The sequence below is a fragment of the Ambystoma mexicanum genome, chromosome 2q (genome assembly GCF_040938575.1).
Source record: "Ambystoma mexicanum isolate Mex_15411 chromosome 2q, UKY_AmexF1_1, whole genome shotgun sequence".
Taxonomy (NCBI): domain Eukaryota; kingdom Metazoa; phylum Chordata; class Amphibia; order Caudata; family Ambystomatidae; genus Ambystoma; species Ambystoma mexicanum.
In genome coordinates, this window is record NC_090924.1 from 1,040,267,651 (window position 1) to 1,040,282,973 (window position 15,323).

At 45.8% G+C, this 15,323-nt stretch overlaps 1 protein-coding gene across 1 annotated transcript in view; it reads right to left on the reverse strand.

The window, feature by feature from the left end:
* The window catches only part of FAM171A1 (family with sequence similarity 171 member A1), a 718,266-nt gene that overhangs the window by 95,651 nt on the left and 607,292 nt on the right, over positions 1-15,323 (reverse strand). The gene's annotated exons all lie outside the window — the stretch shown is intronic.

The following is a 15,323-nucleotide window of genomic DNA, read 5'->3' on the forward strand; positions in this document are numbered from 1 at the left end:
TAGTTCCCTGTATATCCTTATTGGCCCTCACTACTTCCAGTAGCGGTTCCATGTGGATGGCACATAACGAAAAGTGGCGATAAGGGACACCCCTGTTTCGTTCCCCTTTGGACTCGGATAGTGGCTGAGAACTGCCCATTTATTGCCAGGCTTAGCGATGGATTTTGATAGTTGGCCTTGACTTTAGACAAAAACCATTTCCCCAAAACCCATCTTCTGCACGGTTAGAAAAAGGAACCGCCATTCCACCCTGTCAAAAGCCTTTTCGGCATCAAGTGTAATGAGGAGGGAGAGCGTGCCCCTTTTCCCAACTTTTTTAATGAGGCGAGTTATTCTTTTAGTATTATCGTTCATCTGTCTGCCCTTAATAAATCCTGGCTGGTCCATGATATGGGGCGAGTACTGGTTTGGTAAGACTTGTGTAGATCTTAGCATCTACATTTATCAGGGTGATCGCTGGTTGAACGCGTCCCACCGCATCTGTATAGAAGTGTCATTTTCCCCATTGTCCCAGAGGAACTCCCCAATTCCGTCTCCCATCTCCCTCAGTGTACTATCCTTATAGTGGTAGGATGGGTAGGGCCATTTCCACATTCCCGGGGGTTCTCCTTTGCTTGCTAGTTTCAGTGTAATGGGCATATGGTCAGAGATGGATATAGCTCTCACCTCCATATCCATGACCCGTCCGAGTAAGACCCAGTTCTCAACCCCATATTTTTTGCCGACTAGTGTCTTGGGTTTTCTTGCCCCCTTTTGACAGGGGGGGGGGGCAGGGTCTCTCCCCTTGATTTGGACATCTTGTGTACCAGGTGCACACTGCTTTTCAGGAAATCCAATCTGCCTATGGTGCAAGTCCACTCTTGCCTCTCCAACTTTGTCCCTTGGAAAGAACATCTTGAATGCTCAAGCAGGCGTATAGGCTCAATGCGGAAGGGCTAGCGTCCCCCTTGTGCTGTTGGTCCACCTCTGCCCCGCTCAAGATTGCTGTGATCGCGCAGGCAGTCCCACTGCACTCTTTCTGCTTGTTGCTCTTTCAGCGCTCAGCCAGTGTCCTGTTAATTTCCCTTATGTGTCAGGGGTAAGGGGGAGGCGGAATTGCAAACTGTCCGAGCACTTGCCTAGGAATATTATTCTGTCCCCCGGCAGGTCCTCCGTGCAGTGATCCTGAGCCTCCTATTGCCACCGGGGAGTTTGCTCCGCCTGCTGGTCTCCAAATCTTCCCTCGCTGCCCGTCCCTAGTTAGGGACCCGGGCTTTCCTCTGTGCCTTCGTTTTGCACTCTCGCAGCTGCGGCCTCTCCTTACCTGCCTCGCTCTTCCACCTCCAAACGTCAATTTCTTCGGGAGGAGAGGCAACTGCTTCCTACGGCAGCCCTCCGCACTCTAGCAGTAATTTAGTTATTGTGGTCCCTCAATGGTCACGCTGGGGTCCGTCATGCTTGGGGCTGCTCTTCCCCATGGTGCAGGTTCTTTCCTCCACTGAGCCCTAACTGGGACACATCTTCTCCAGTGGCTGCACGCCGGGGGTCCGACCACTGGAACAGAAGATCCAAATCTGAAGACGACCAGAGACACCTGCAGACCCTTCCAGTAGCCGTGAAGCGGCCACTGATGTCCTTAACCCCTTTTTCTTATCGGCAGAGGAGCTCCGAAGAGGACGACTTCTTCCCTTTGGCTGGCAGGACCAACCAGCCCTTAGACAAACTGGACATCGAGCCATCCGTTGAGGTGCTGTACCTTCCAGGACTGCAAACCGCAGATAGCAGGGGACCTCCGTTACATTTGCAGTGCAACATCTTGGAGTGAACAAATCTTCCCAGAACTTTGATGAGCTCTGGTTGGACTGCCAAAGGCGCAATCCCACTCATCCAAGTCCCCTCACCAGAGTGCAGGACTGCAGAATCATGGAGGATCAGCCATGCGGTAACCGTCACTGTTGGAGCTGATAAAAAGGTGTCAAACCTGCAGACGGACGTGTGAGACCAAAGAAATCCTTGCTGAGGGGTCCTTTCTCATGACTGCTGCTGCGACATCCCATTCAGAGTCCTTTCTTTCATCACCAGACCGAGGAATTACAAGACCGGTCCGTCTTTGCTACACAGGAAAGAATGCTGCTGCATTTTCTTCAAACAATATAAAGGTACTGTGGGACACAAGGGAGGACTTAAGCCAAATAGTCACTCCAGTGTGACTGAAGTGTGTTACTATGTTTAGGTGATGTGAGGAACCTGGGGGCGTCCTCACTTCTCAACCCCTCCCCCCCCCAATCTCCTCCTCTACGGTGGCCAGGGAAAGGCCATCGCTCTTGGATCCTGACCCCGGTGGATATGAGAGGGAAGATCACCTGGCTGGAGGAAACATGTCCTTTTCATTGTTGTTATTGTTAAGTAAGTCTAAAAGCACAGCACGTCCTTATGCCTCAGGGTACAAGACAGAAGAAATTCAGAAACAAATACCCAGGAGGGCAGCAGAGTTTATTCAGTAATCTAGCCATTAGAATAAAAGATAATAAGGGTTTTAATTGCCTTATTACAATTCAAGGATGAAGCATTATGAACTGAAGTGGGAATAGTATTCCACAAGGTGGGAGCACAGATCGAGAAGCTACTACCCCCAAAGTTTTTCGAAGTTGATAGTGCGAAGTTGAAATTGCATCCCGCGACCTCCCGACCAGTTTCTTTATCCCTGGCTGCACTGCATCCATTCATTACAGCATTCCTGAAAGAAACGTGGAATTCTGTGTATTTTTGCAAAAACGAGTGGCTACCGCCATTGCCTGCCACGAGGACCCAACACACTCCATCATGTCTGCTCCAGCCTCCTGCACCTTCCCTGCTGGTGCCACTTAGCCTGAAAGCTCCAGGATTGGCTGCCAGCCTGCTTAACCAGCCAATCTGCAGCGCCGGTAGATGAGTGCCGGCCCACGGACAAAGGCACACAAAATAAGGCACTGACTGAGCTGACTGAGCTGACCGAGCGTGCCGCGCTGCGGGCTGCCACAGGTCATAGCTCGTTGGTAGTGCAGCGGACTACCCGTCTCTCCCTGCACTGCTGCTAATACGGTGAGACACCCCGCTGCCCACCATAACAGCATAGATTACCCAACCAGGAACCCCCTAGCTTTACCGCAATGCACTCTACAAATATGCTGCCTACAAGCATACTCGCACCGCCCCACCTACCTCCAGTAACACACATATCTAGCGTGAGGTAAGGATGGCTTCATACAGCCAACTCACACATGTTCCTAAACGTTACAGTGTATGTGCTAGCCTACACCCCTTGCTCTATTACAGTATTGTTACTTTAATGTAGGCTACGGCCATATCCATGCTATATATCTACCTAACCACTGCTGCCTACGCCTAGCCATTGCAGCCTCTACCCAGCCACTGCTACCTCTGCCCAGCCACTGCGGCCTCTGCCCAGCCACTGCGGCCTCTGCCCAGCCACTGCGGCCTCTGCCCAGCCACTGTTGCTTATGCCTAGCCACTGTTGCTTATGCCTAGCCACTGTTGCTTATGCCTAGCCACTGTTGCTTATGCCTAGCCACTGTTGCCTCTACCTACACATTGCTGCATATGCCTAGCCATTGCGCTAGCTACTAGCCCACCTTCGCTTGCCCATTTTGGTAAAATTGCATTTAGATTGCTTGTATATGCCCACTAGTTACTAGCCATTGCTTACCTACTCTGTCCCACCTCGGCAAACCTGCATTTAGGTTGCCTGCTATCAAACACTGCTCACCTATCTTCGCCTGCACCATCAAAGCTGTATTTAGGCTACCAGCTCTCCAAGCCACCTGCACTAACTAGCTCATTACAGTTCTAATCAGAACTATCCTCCATCTGACCACCCTTCACAACTTGAATTTATCCCAGCAAAAGAACCAACTACCTCACGGTAGTGTACCCCAGGAGCAAGCCAATATGGCCACTAAACCCTGCAGCCTCCAACAGCGAAACCTAAAGTTACGCACCAGACTCCCAAGAATGTATGACCCTCTATCTAAGGCCCAACCCACGTCAAACCACATTAGGCACACTTTGCAGACCACCAACACTCCACCACTCACACACAACATAGGGCAACACAGACTACAACTCAACAGTCAAATCTTTAAAGAATCCACCTCGCCCCAAAATGCCAACACAAAGTCCAGCCGCCCTCTGCCCCACCCACCCTACCTGGTATAAAAGGCGCCTTAATAAACTCCCGTTCTATGGTAGCCCATGCAACTGAAATAGCTGACATAATCCAAAATGAGAACTTAGATCTCCTGGCCATCACAGAATCCTGGCTTCACCCTGCAGCAGGACCAGCCATTATGCTAGCCATCCCTGACACATACACCCTTATACGCATGGATCGCACCACGTCTACAGGTGGCGGCCTTGCTAGAATTGTCAAGAACAATTTAGCCCTAAGACTCTCCTCACACCATAATACCAACTCCTGTGAAGCCCTCACAGCTAAACTTACCATTGCCAACAATCAAACTATCACTATACACCAGATATACCGACCACCAGGCCCCATAGGCTCTTTCGAGGAAGACCCCATGAACTTACTATCTAACAACCTAAAAAACTCCACTCAATGTCTCATCCTAGGCGATTTCAACCTTGGATTCAATGACTCACATGACCCCAACGCCCTACAAATCAACAGCACTCTTGTGGAATTAGGATTCACCCAAAAGATCACAGATCCCACCCACATCAAAGGCAGGTCCCTCGATTGGATTGCCGAACATAACTGCCCAATCACTATCACTTCTATAATGCCTCAGATATGGACCGACCACCACTTGTTATCCTTTACCCTAGAAGCCACCACACCCATGAACAATAGTATCCTAGCTCCTACCGCACCGACCAGAAATAAAAAAAAATCATCACCCCGGAAAATCTTATCGCCCTCATTCTCCCCACCTTAAACTCCATCTCAGACCAGTCCGACCCAGCCTCTATGGTAGAAAAGTACAATGAAGTGACGCTCGCCTCTCTGGACACTATCGCACCATTGAAAATTAGGAAAAGCAAACCCTGCCAACACCTTAATACCTGGTTCACACCCCTATTGAAAGACCTCAGACAAAAGAAACACCTCAGTGACAAAACTTGGAGATCAGACCCCTCAGACATCAATAAAAACAACCTGAAGAAACTAGCTACCCTCTACAAAAAAGAAATCCTCCTTGCGAAACAAACTTCCTACAACACCCGTATCACCCAAGCCAAATCCAACACTAAAGAATTGTGCGCCATTCTAAAGGAAGTAGAATCCCCTATCCAAGCGCCCGACTCCTGCCTCAAGGATAAGAACTGGTGCACAGGCATACAGAATGCCCTTGCCAATAAGATAACGCTTCAGGCAAAGATTAACAACAAAAAAGCATCTATAATTGGCCCTAATATTGTCAACGCAGGCCCCCATTCCAAGGTTACCACAAACTCATTACCAACTCTGAAATCCACCCCTTCTCCTCCAACACTAGACATCCCTCCCTTCTACTGTCGCAAAGTATCCACTAAAGAAGTCGAGAAAGTCATCCTCACTCTCAAACCCTCCAACTGCCAGGGCGACCCATGTCCAGCCCAAATCATAAAAGACGCCGCCCGTGAACCCTCACCCTTCATTACTAAACTTATAAACGCTTCTTTCACATCAGGTACCATACCTAGCAATCTGAAACAATCCTGGGTCCTCCCTCTCCTCAAAAAGCAAACCTTGGACCCCTCCATCCCAACTAACTACCGCCCTATAACCACTGTGCCGTTCGTGCAGAAAATCCTAGACAAAGTAGCGTACTCACAAATTCAACACCATCTGGAACTAAACCATCTCCTAGAAGTTCGACGGTCCGGCTTCAGACCACAGCATGGGACTGAGACTGCACTCCTAGACCTTAAGGTCCAAATAGACACACTAAGAGGTAAAGGTACGACCTCACTCCTACTACTCCTCGACCTTTCTGCCGCATTTGACCTGGTAGACCATGCAATACTTTGCAATCACCTGGTCACGGCAGCCTGCTTCTCCCATGAAGCAGTTGCATGGATCCAGTCCTTCTTAGACAACAGGACAATGCGAGTCTTCTCTCCTATAGCAGCTGCAGACCCTGCACCCATTTCTTGCGGCGTACCCCAAGGATCATGTGTATCTCCTACCCTCTACAATATCTTCACAAAGCCCCTTTTCGATGATCTAGACTATCTAGGTGTCACCTATACTAACTATGCAGATGATACACAGATCCTCATCCCGTTGACGGGAGATTATGACAAGGATTTGGCCTTTGTGAACAGAATCAACCTCATCATCCAGGCATGGATGGCCTCCCACGGTCTACGCCTGAATGATGACAAAACTGAACTCCTCATTCTAGGCACCTCCTCCAACATCAAAAAACTAGGTCCCAACTATGACTCCTTCATAATTGACAACACCACCATTACGGTGGCCAAAGTAGTTAAAACCGTGGGCTTCTATATAGACTCCACGCTCACCTTTGGTAAACAAGTGAGTGCCATGGTCTCAGCCACCTCCTACACCTGCAAGTTAATCAGAGCAGCCAAGCCCTTCCTCTCTCCCAATAACTGCGTCACACTAGCAAGAGCATTAATCCTGTCGAAACTAGACTACTGCAACGCTCTCTATGTAGGTAGCAATAAATACATCAGCGCCAAAATACAGACTCTTCAAAATAATGCCCGTAGAGCCGCCCTAAACTTCCCTAAAAATGCCCATATTTCAGTCCTCAGGAGATCTACCAACTGGCTCTCCACTAAAGATAAAATCCTCCTTAAAACAGCATCCCTTACACACAAATGCCTTAACCAAGCAGCCCCACAATACCTCAGACAGATGCACCAGACAAGCAGCCTCTCGCCCCTTAAGGAAAGCCAACTCCAACCTTTTACTAGTACCCAGATTCAAACTCACTAAATCTGGTGGGAGCAGCTTCGCTGTTAAAGCAGCACAATATTGGAACTCCCTTCCCCCGGCTCTAAGGGAAGATCTCCCCTACAGGCAATTCAGATCCAATCTGATTCAACGGCTAAAAGCTCATGATGCCTAACTTCACCCTAATGTCATCTGGGATCTCATGTATATTTTGTATATTTGCCCTGTTTTATTTATATGTTACACCTGTATTCTTGTAAACATATTGTATATATTTCTGTGATTCCCTGACATCACTTGTCTAGAGCATTGTAACCGCAGCTGTACCAATATGCCTAATCTTCAACCTGTAACCTAAGCTGAACAACCCTCTTGCTGCCTTCGCGCCCGAATACCCCTGGGTCTGGTGCGCTATATAAATAATAAAACAAACAAACATAGTGTGACTGTGCAGCCAGGGCTATCTCAAGAGGGGTAAATGTGAGCTGTACAAATGAAATTCGTAAATGCAAGTGTAAATGTGAGCTGTACAAATGAAATTCGTAAATGCAAGTGTCACTTCTACTCAAGGTTTCATTTATAAATAGTTATTTAACATCCATTTTTAAATAAACTTTTTTTTAAAAGGCAATTCGTTGTAACAATGTAAATGGACTGTAAAACTACTTTTCAGAATCAAAACAAGTTAGTGGATAATCTTTGGCTATGCTTCTTGCAAAATTCCTACACTCTGAGATGACTTCAATCACAAGGACAGTAACGTCATTTATATAGCACACTAGTAAACAGATTCTGAGGTTGTAAGAAGGAAATGTCAAAGAAAATAAAAAGTTTAGAATCGTTTCTCTGCAAATGTGATGACAACTAAATATTCCAATTAAATCTAGACAAGCCTTTCGCAGCAGTAACAGTATACAACAAGCTACAACCTCTGAGGGCCAAACAGTATTAAAGTCAATGGACTGGGAGTGTCTTTAGGGAGCTAGGACAGCCAACTAGGTTTGATTCGTTTCTCGCCCTTTTACTTTCTGTATCTATCTTTTCCGACTGTGTTTGTACGGGTCATCCTGTCTCCTATCACAGCCGCGCTCGCTCGCGGTTCTTGCTCTGCTCGTTATCCTTTCTCCGGTTCCGCTCTACCTTCCGTACGTACTTTTTTCCCCCCACGCGGGCTATTTATCGCTTCCCGCAACACTTGCCTTTTCCCCTTCTTTTCTCTGTCTTACCTTCCATCTGTCTGGAGTCCCGGCACTGAATAATCTTCCGCCTTGGCTAGAAATCTTCAGTATCCCACTTTCCCTTCCGGAAAGAATGTTCCACTAACAAAGGGGTTGATTCTTTGTTTACTGCCTTCCTGCTTGAACTAGCCAGTCCATTTCTTAAGGAGTACCTGGACATTTCCTATCTCCAAGTTCCACTGGTCCTTCAGCCTCTGAGAATATTTTCCTCTGGGAATTACCAGATCAAGGATAGCTCACAACCCGGACTACGAGAGGTATTTTCTGCCATTTGGCTTTTTCCTCTCTAAAGGCACTCTCGGGACGGGGTCCTCTGTCCACCTTATCTATTAAGGCGCCAGAGTGGCTTCAATCCGAGGGAGACTGTATCTCTTCAGGAAAAAAAACAAAGAGACCGGAAAAAGAAGGGATGCCTGCAGGACAGTTCTTCTGAAGACGCAGATGAGAAGGAGGGTGAGATTGAATTAAGTGACACTCAAGAAGTGAAAGACATTTGACACAGAGTCCTAAGACCAGCAAAAGAGCTGGGGGTCTCCAAGTTTGAATGAAATTTGCACAGAAATTAGAATTCTCCCTAGCTAAGAAATGCTCATGAGGGCCCAGGTTGCAAACTGCCCTAATGGCTACATTTTTACAGTTTGAAGTGATTTGATATTTGTTTTTGACATACCAGCCAAGAGGCTGTTACAGTAGTCAAAGTGTGAATTGACAAGGGTTGTAGCAATAGGAGCGATTTTCACAAGACAGCTAAGGCCTCATTTGTTGAAGTAGTTCATTTACATATGTGCATGATGCTTTTACTAGTGTGACATGCTGTTTCATAGTCAAACCAGAGTCAAGAATGACACCCAGAGTTTTGACAGATGTGCCGACAGAAATAGCACAACAGCAATAGTGAAGTGACTTGATTGTCAAGTTTACTAATCCTTTGTCTATAGCCTACAATCTGTAGTTCCGTTTTGCTATTGTTTAATGTCAAAGAATTGGCAAGTATCCAATTCTGAATCATAGCAAAGATGTTGACAAATGCAAGATCAGAAATTATAATCTCCTGAAAGCTCAAGAAAAAGCAGAGTATCTTTAGCATAATTAGTAAAGACGATACCAGCATTGTCAAGCATGTCAAATAGAGGAAGAGTATAATGAACCCTGTCTCCCTCAAACCTTTGTAGGCTATTGTCAGGCCTTTCCCTGTTCCCTTAAAACATTCCCCAAGAAACACCAGTTCGACAGTGAGATGAGGAAGAGAGCAACTAGAAAGACACATCCTCATTTTGTTCATACAGACACATCACCCTCAGCTGTGTACTGGGACGAGGAGGACGACAGCATGAGTAAGGCAGGACTACCATTCTAATGGTGAGAGGTGTAGTCTTTTCTGGACTCATCATAGTGGTGGGAACTATAAAAGCCGACAGCCTTTTGGAAATAGAATCAGCTGTGAAAGCTGGGCTACAGATTGCTGTGTGCAAGCAGACCTCTCCGGATCGGCGGTGTGGTAAGTGGAGTGCTCTAGACCCATTCAAAGATGCAGAGTTTATGCAGTGGGAAGCGAAGCTGAGGAACTCTGGAAGCCGGAGGCAGTGCGCAAGAGGGAGACCAGCACGACCGAGCGAAGCGGTCGTAAGCAGTCAAGAAGTGGTATGGGTTACAGGTGGAGCATCACTGGGTGAGCAGAGCCACATAAAGTCGCAGGGAGAAAGTGAGGTACTGCATGGGGAAAGTCAGAACCTGTGGCGGCCGTGGACCTTGGAGAAGAGCTATAAGATCCAACTGGTGAGTGAACCAAGAAGGGGAATACCGGGCTGGCAGGCGCATATAAAAAGCAGGCAATGAACATTGATTTAAAAAGAAGCAAAAGGCAATAGGAGTACTTTTGAACACTGAACAAAGGGAAAGCAAATATAAGTACCTTTGAACATTCAACAGAGCGGATGCAAGTTTGAGCTTTCTTGAACATTGAGCAGAGTGAAAAAGTTTGGGAATCTGCCCGATACAGGAACTGTGCATTATATGAGAAATATCAAAAACAAGCATTGGTAACAGCCAAGAATTCAAGGAACTGTATATCACGAGGAAACAAGCATTGGCAAAAGCCAGGAGAATGCAAGAAAGTGACAAAGCATATTGGCCAAAAAAGCGACTACAGTGTGACACAGTTGAACGAATCAAGTATCACTGTCCAGTTGAAGCAGTGGCATAGAGTTGATGGAAAAGCAGTCAAGAAGTGGTATGGGTTACATGACCTGTAATGGGTGGACCGTGTGGTCTGACAACTGCGCCTAGACAGAGTGCACCCCCGTATGGAAAAGCCACTGAAGTCACCTATAACAAAGCTTGTGTTTTACAACAACCTCTTATGTGGTTTTGAATCCAAGCAACTGAACTGCTTATGTGAACTAGTGAAAAGTGACAATACCTTAAGAGCTGGGAAGTGCCCCAGAGAATTATGCGGTTTTTAAAAGCTGGAAGATTTGAACTCTTGTAGAAGGGAACTCCTGTGCCTTTTGAACTATTTGGTACTTGCGGAAGGGAAGCCGATTGCAAGCCCAGAGCTGGGAGAAGCTCTGAACTTTACTTTGAACACTGTTTATTTTGTTGCTGACATCTATATACATTGTATACAGTTAGACGTATGGGCCAGTTTAGGTTTTGGACACAGACTTTTGCTTTGGACTTCTTGACGCAGACTATCCTTATTTTATTTATGTAGGGAGATCCTACCTTAGTATGGGGCACATTAGGCCTTATCAAACCCTACATTTTGAGTTAATGGAACCTTGTGGACCAAACTTGAACCTGTTGTCTGTGTCTGCTTCATGATGCCTTCACAGTGTCCACCCATACCTCTTGCCAAGGCTTAACAGTGTGTGCTCTTCTAGGGGGGAGTCCTTTGCAGGGTCCCTGTAACGTGTGTTATCTTGCTAAGGCATTTTAATTTAAGTGACTAAACTTGACCTCTTCTGCTGCTGCAGAAGACTTTTGCTCCACTCCTACACTGACTGATAAACTCTTATATAGTTGGGGGTTTGACTGCCAAAGCATTAAAAGACCTGTTAATTGTTGATAAGAAGTGAATTACTGCTAAACGTGTTGAATAACCCTCTTGTTCCTTCCTACAGACTTTGAGTGACTTTAGTAAATGAATGAAACTGTCATTTCTCTGTAACAAATGCTGGTGCGTGCCACTGCTATTTAAACATTAGAACTGTCATTTTCTGTAACTAAGTGCGGGTAACTACTATTGAAGAAGTCACCTATGAAAAGTATTGTTAATTCCTGTGTGTGTTGGTTACTCTAAATAAGTATGTACCTACCTTGCCTTGTGTGTATACGAGTATCTATATGTTAATATAACTTTCAGTGTGTAAGTTTCTTTGGGATATTGCCTGGGTTATATTGCCTGGGTTCATTGTACTGAACTACAACTCACATCCTCCTCTTAAGAGAAGCTTTGCTGCTCTGCCATTCTACCAATCCTTTGGATAGTACCTGTATAACAAGGGATAGTTTTATAGAGTCTGCCATCCGGGTAGACTTTAAGAAAACTCCCCTAACAACCGAGGATCTGCCAGTGCCACTGGGGTGCCTGAAGTATGGCCAAAGTACATGGTTTAGGCCATGTCCACGGAGAATTTCGGGTGGGAGACCTGGTCTTTAGGGCTAGTTCTAGCCTGGACACATAGCGAGTGATGGTATTGTTGCTATGCCAAAGGATACATCTAGTGGCCCGGGTGTTGGCTGCATGTCCAGTGGGCACATCTGGTGGCACAGGGCATGTTTGAAGGCCTTGCCCAGTGGGTAAGATCCATGGGTAGGAGGTGCATGGAGTACGGCTGTATACCATGCCTAAGGCAAAGCAGCCAGTTTGGTCCACTGGGCATATGGGAACACATGGAGGAGCCCAGGGCATGGCCTGGCCATTGGATGCAATGGTCAGATTGGATGTGCACTCATGGCCTGCAGGACATGCCCAATGCCCACAGTGCCCATGCCATAGACAACCACACTGGCTATGGCGGATCTGTGTGCTATGTGACAAACCTAGGGAAGGTGTCCTTTCTTCCCAAAGGGGAGCCCCTCTGTGGCTAGGGTGGTGAGCCCACTCTGCAACACCCTCCCCTGGGGTTGTGGCAAGTAGGACCTCACTGGGAGAGACTCCCCCCCTTTGTGTTTTCAAGTCAAGTAGAGCCGTCTCAGTGTCGTGGCCTGGTCTGAAACCGGATTGTCTTAATCCCAAAAGATAATTCCTGCAAAGAGAATTGCAAAAGTCAATCCCAGAGAGTATCAATGCTCTTGCCAAAGTGATAGAGTTTTCCGTGGAGAGAAATGGGCGGCTGGCTCTGGTGGCTGAGGTAGCAACATCACTGACCTGTCCATTTAGTGTGAGTGAAGAGTCAATGTAGACCCCTAGTGTTTTTATTTCGTTAGCCACCGGGATGGTTTTGCCATCAATGATGAAGGAGTTTGCAGAGTCTTGTTTTGTTTCCGATAAGGATAAGCTCAGTCTCATCATTGAGGCACAATTCGTTGAGTGCCATCCAGGCTTGGATTGCAAGGTAGATTGTTAATTTTTTTTTTAAAGAGTCGGTGTCATAACATCGAGTGTTGGGTATGAGTATTTGGGTATCATCCGCATAATTTGTATACGAGATACCCATTTTATCAAGTTTGTCACACAGGAGCTTAGTGAATGCATTATAGAGTGGGTGAGACACACGAAACTTGCGGTAAGCCGCAGGTTACCGGGACAGGGTGAGCTGCTGTGGTGTCCGAGAAGACCCTCATGGTCCAGTTAGATGGAAATTATTTGATCCATTTGATGGAGTCTGGGGAGAATTGGGCTGCAGTCTCAAGATGTTGGCATAGGATATCATGATTGACCAAATTGAATGCTGCAGAGAGATCTAACAGCAGAAGAATGCAGAGTTCTCTGTTACCTTTATATTGGTCCATTTGTGTTTTCAAGTCAAGTAGAGCCGTTTCAGTGTCGTGGCCTGGTCTGAAACCGGATTGTCTTAATCCCAAAAGATAATCGTCTTCTAAGTGTTTTTGGATCAGCAGATATGCTGCACGATCGAGTAAGAAGGGAACTGTAGTGATGGGGTGAAAGTTGGTCGGAGTATTAGGCTCTAAAGTGTTTTTTTTTTAGCAAAGATAGGACCCAAGCTGTTTTTACGTCATTAGGGACTATGTTAGAGGCAAATGAGTTATTCAGGAGGCCGGTGACAAAAAGGTGCAAGTTCTACCGTGCAGTCTTTTACCAAGGTTGCAGGACAGATATCACCTTTGCATCTAGAAGGTCTTAGACTTTCAATGATGTTGATCGTATCTAAAGTTGTGAGTAGAGACCATGTAAATGTGGTTACCTTGACGGTATCTGGTGGCGATTGTGCAATAGGAGTGGTTAGGTTAAGTTTGGATTTTTTTGGTTCTATTTTACATTGTAGTAATGAGATTTTGACGGCCAGGGCGTTCTGAATATTGGAGCTCCATTGTTCATCTTTGACCGTATGATCTGGGTTAGGAAGCCGGTGATTCTATCTCACGGAGGATAGTGAATAACTCTCGTATTAGATTGGATATTCTCTGATTATAAACTTCACTTTTAGATTTGATGATTTAATTCTTGTAGTTGTTAGCTAGCGTTTGGAACAGGATTCCATTTTATTGAGATGGAAATTTGATCCAATTGTTTTCGGCAGATCTTTTTAGTGCCCGAAGAGCTTTGAGTTCAGGGGTGAACCATGGATTGATGTGTGCTGGAGTTTTGATCTTTTTGCTTTTTAATGGGGCTGGATAGGTCCACTGGGCATATGCCAGCAGCCATATCCACTTGCCAGGCAGGTGGGGATATGGTCTTCAGCCATGTCCCCGGCCCTGCTAAACCACCTGATGTGTCTAATGAGCCTGGTCTGTGACCTTGATCAGTGGCCACAGACTTCAGGTGATGGCTGCTGCTGTGGTCATTGGCTATGGCCAATGGCCATATTTCCTGGGTCCATGCCCTAGGCCGTGGGGTCTGGGCTTCTACAGTACCACAAGATAAAATTCTTCAAAGCTTGCCAGCCAGCTTATAAGGCTAATTTGTTGCTTTGGGGATATGGTGTACCCTTGTGAGAACCCCTTCACAAAGTTGGATTTTGATACGGAAGATGATTTTGTTAAAATACCAACAAAGAATTATACATATTAAAATAAAAGCTGAAAGGATTTGTCTGGGCCACAAAGTGATTTTGCATATCGCTCCAGTGAAAAATAGTTTAATTGGTTTGGAGCTTGCGAAAATTATCAAAATGGTCATCCTTGCGAAGGAGACTTAAATTTTAGGTAGCATACATTATTACATGACAAGAATGATATTTGTGACTCCTGATTACATTTTGAAGTGAGAGTATATTCAAAGGTTTGCAGTACAATCATTGTTTAGGAGTAAATAAAAGCACATTTCCACCAAGGAGGCCATCTTTTTTTTAGGAGAGTAAAAATATATTATCTCTAAACTCAGATTTTATTTTCTAATCCATACTTATTTGCACCTCGTAATTCATGCACATTGAAAGATGCATTTCTACCATGTCTGTGGAGCTGTGTGGATGGAAGCAAGGTGCAGGCTTTTATGTGTCCACATTGTTTCCCATTTTCTGATGAGAGTATTTTTACTCCTCCTTTGTTGGAAGTATTTTCCCCCATTTTATTGGGAGTAATAGTGGCTGGTACACTTATTTATAGGGCTGTGTGTAGTGCAATTGACTGATTAGATTGTTTTACGTTTGACATTTCCAAAGTTTGTAGAGTGTTTACAAGCAAAAACCTTGCATTTTTAAGAGACTTAAAAAATAATGCATGCACTTACTGGTGCAACATTTTGAAACGGAAGCCTGCAGATTTGTGGTGGGTGGAGGGCGTGTGGCTAGGGTATTCGATTAAGTAAATCTTTCACTGTATGTGCCTTGTAGCATCACAGGATTCATGTACCATTACCAATTAAATTAAAAGAAATAAACGCGTGGGGAGAAGCTGCCACTGAAAAGGTTTTTCTGAAGATGGAATTCGGCAACTGATGTGGTTTGCAAGCCCTAGATGGGAAGGCACATTTAAGGTGAATTGTGCCCGATTTGTTGGTAAGTGAAGGGCACACACACACAAGTCAGCAATACAGTCTCAGTCCTGTTACA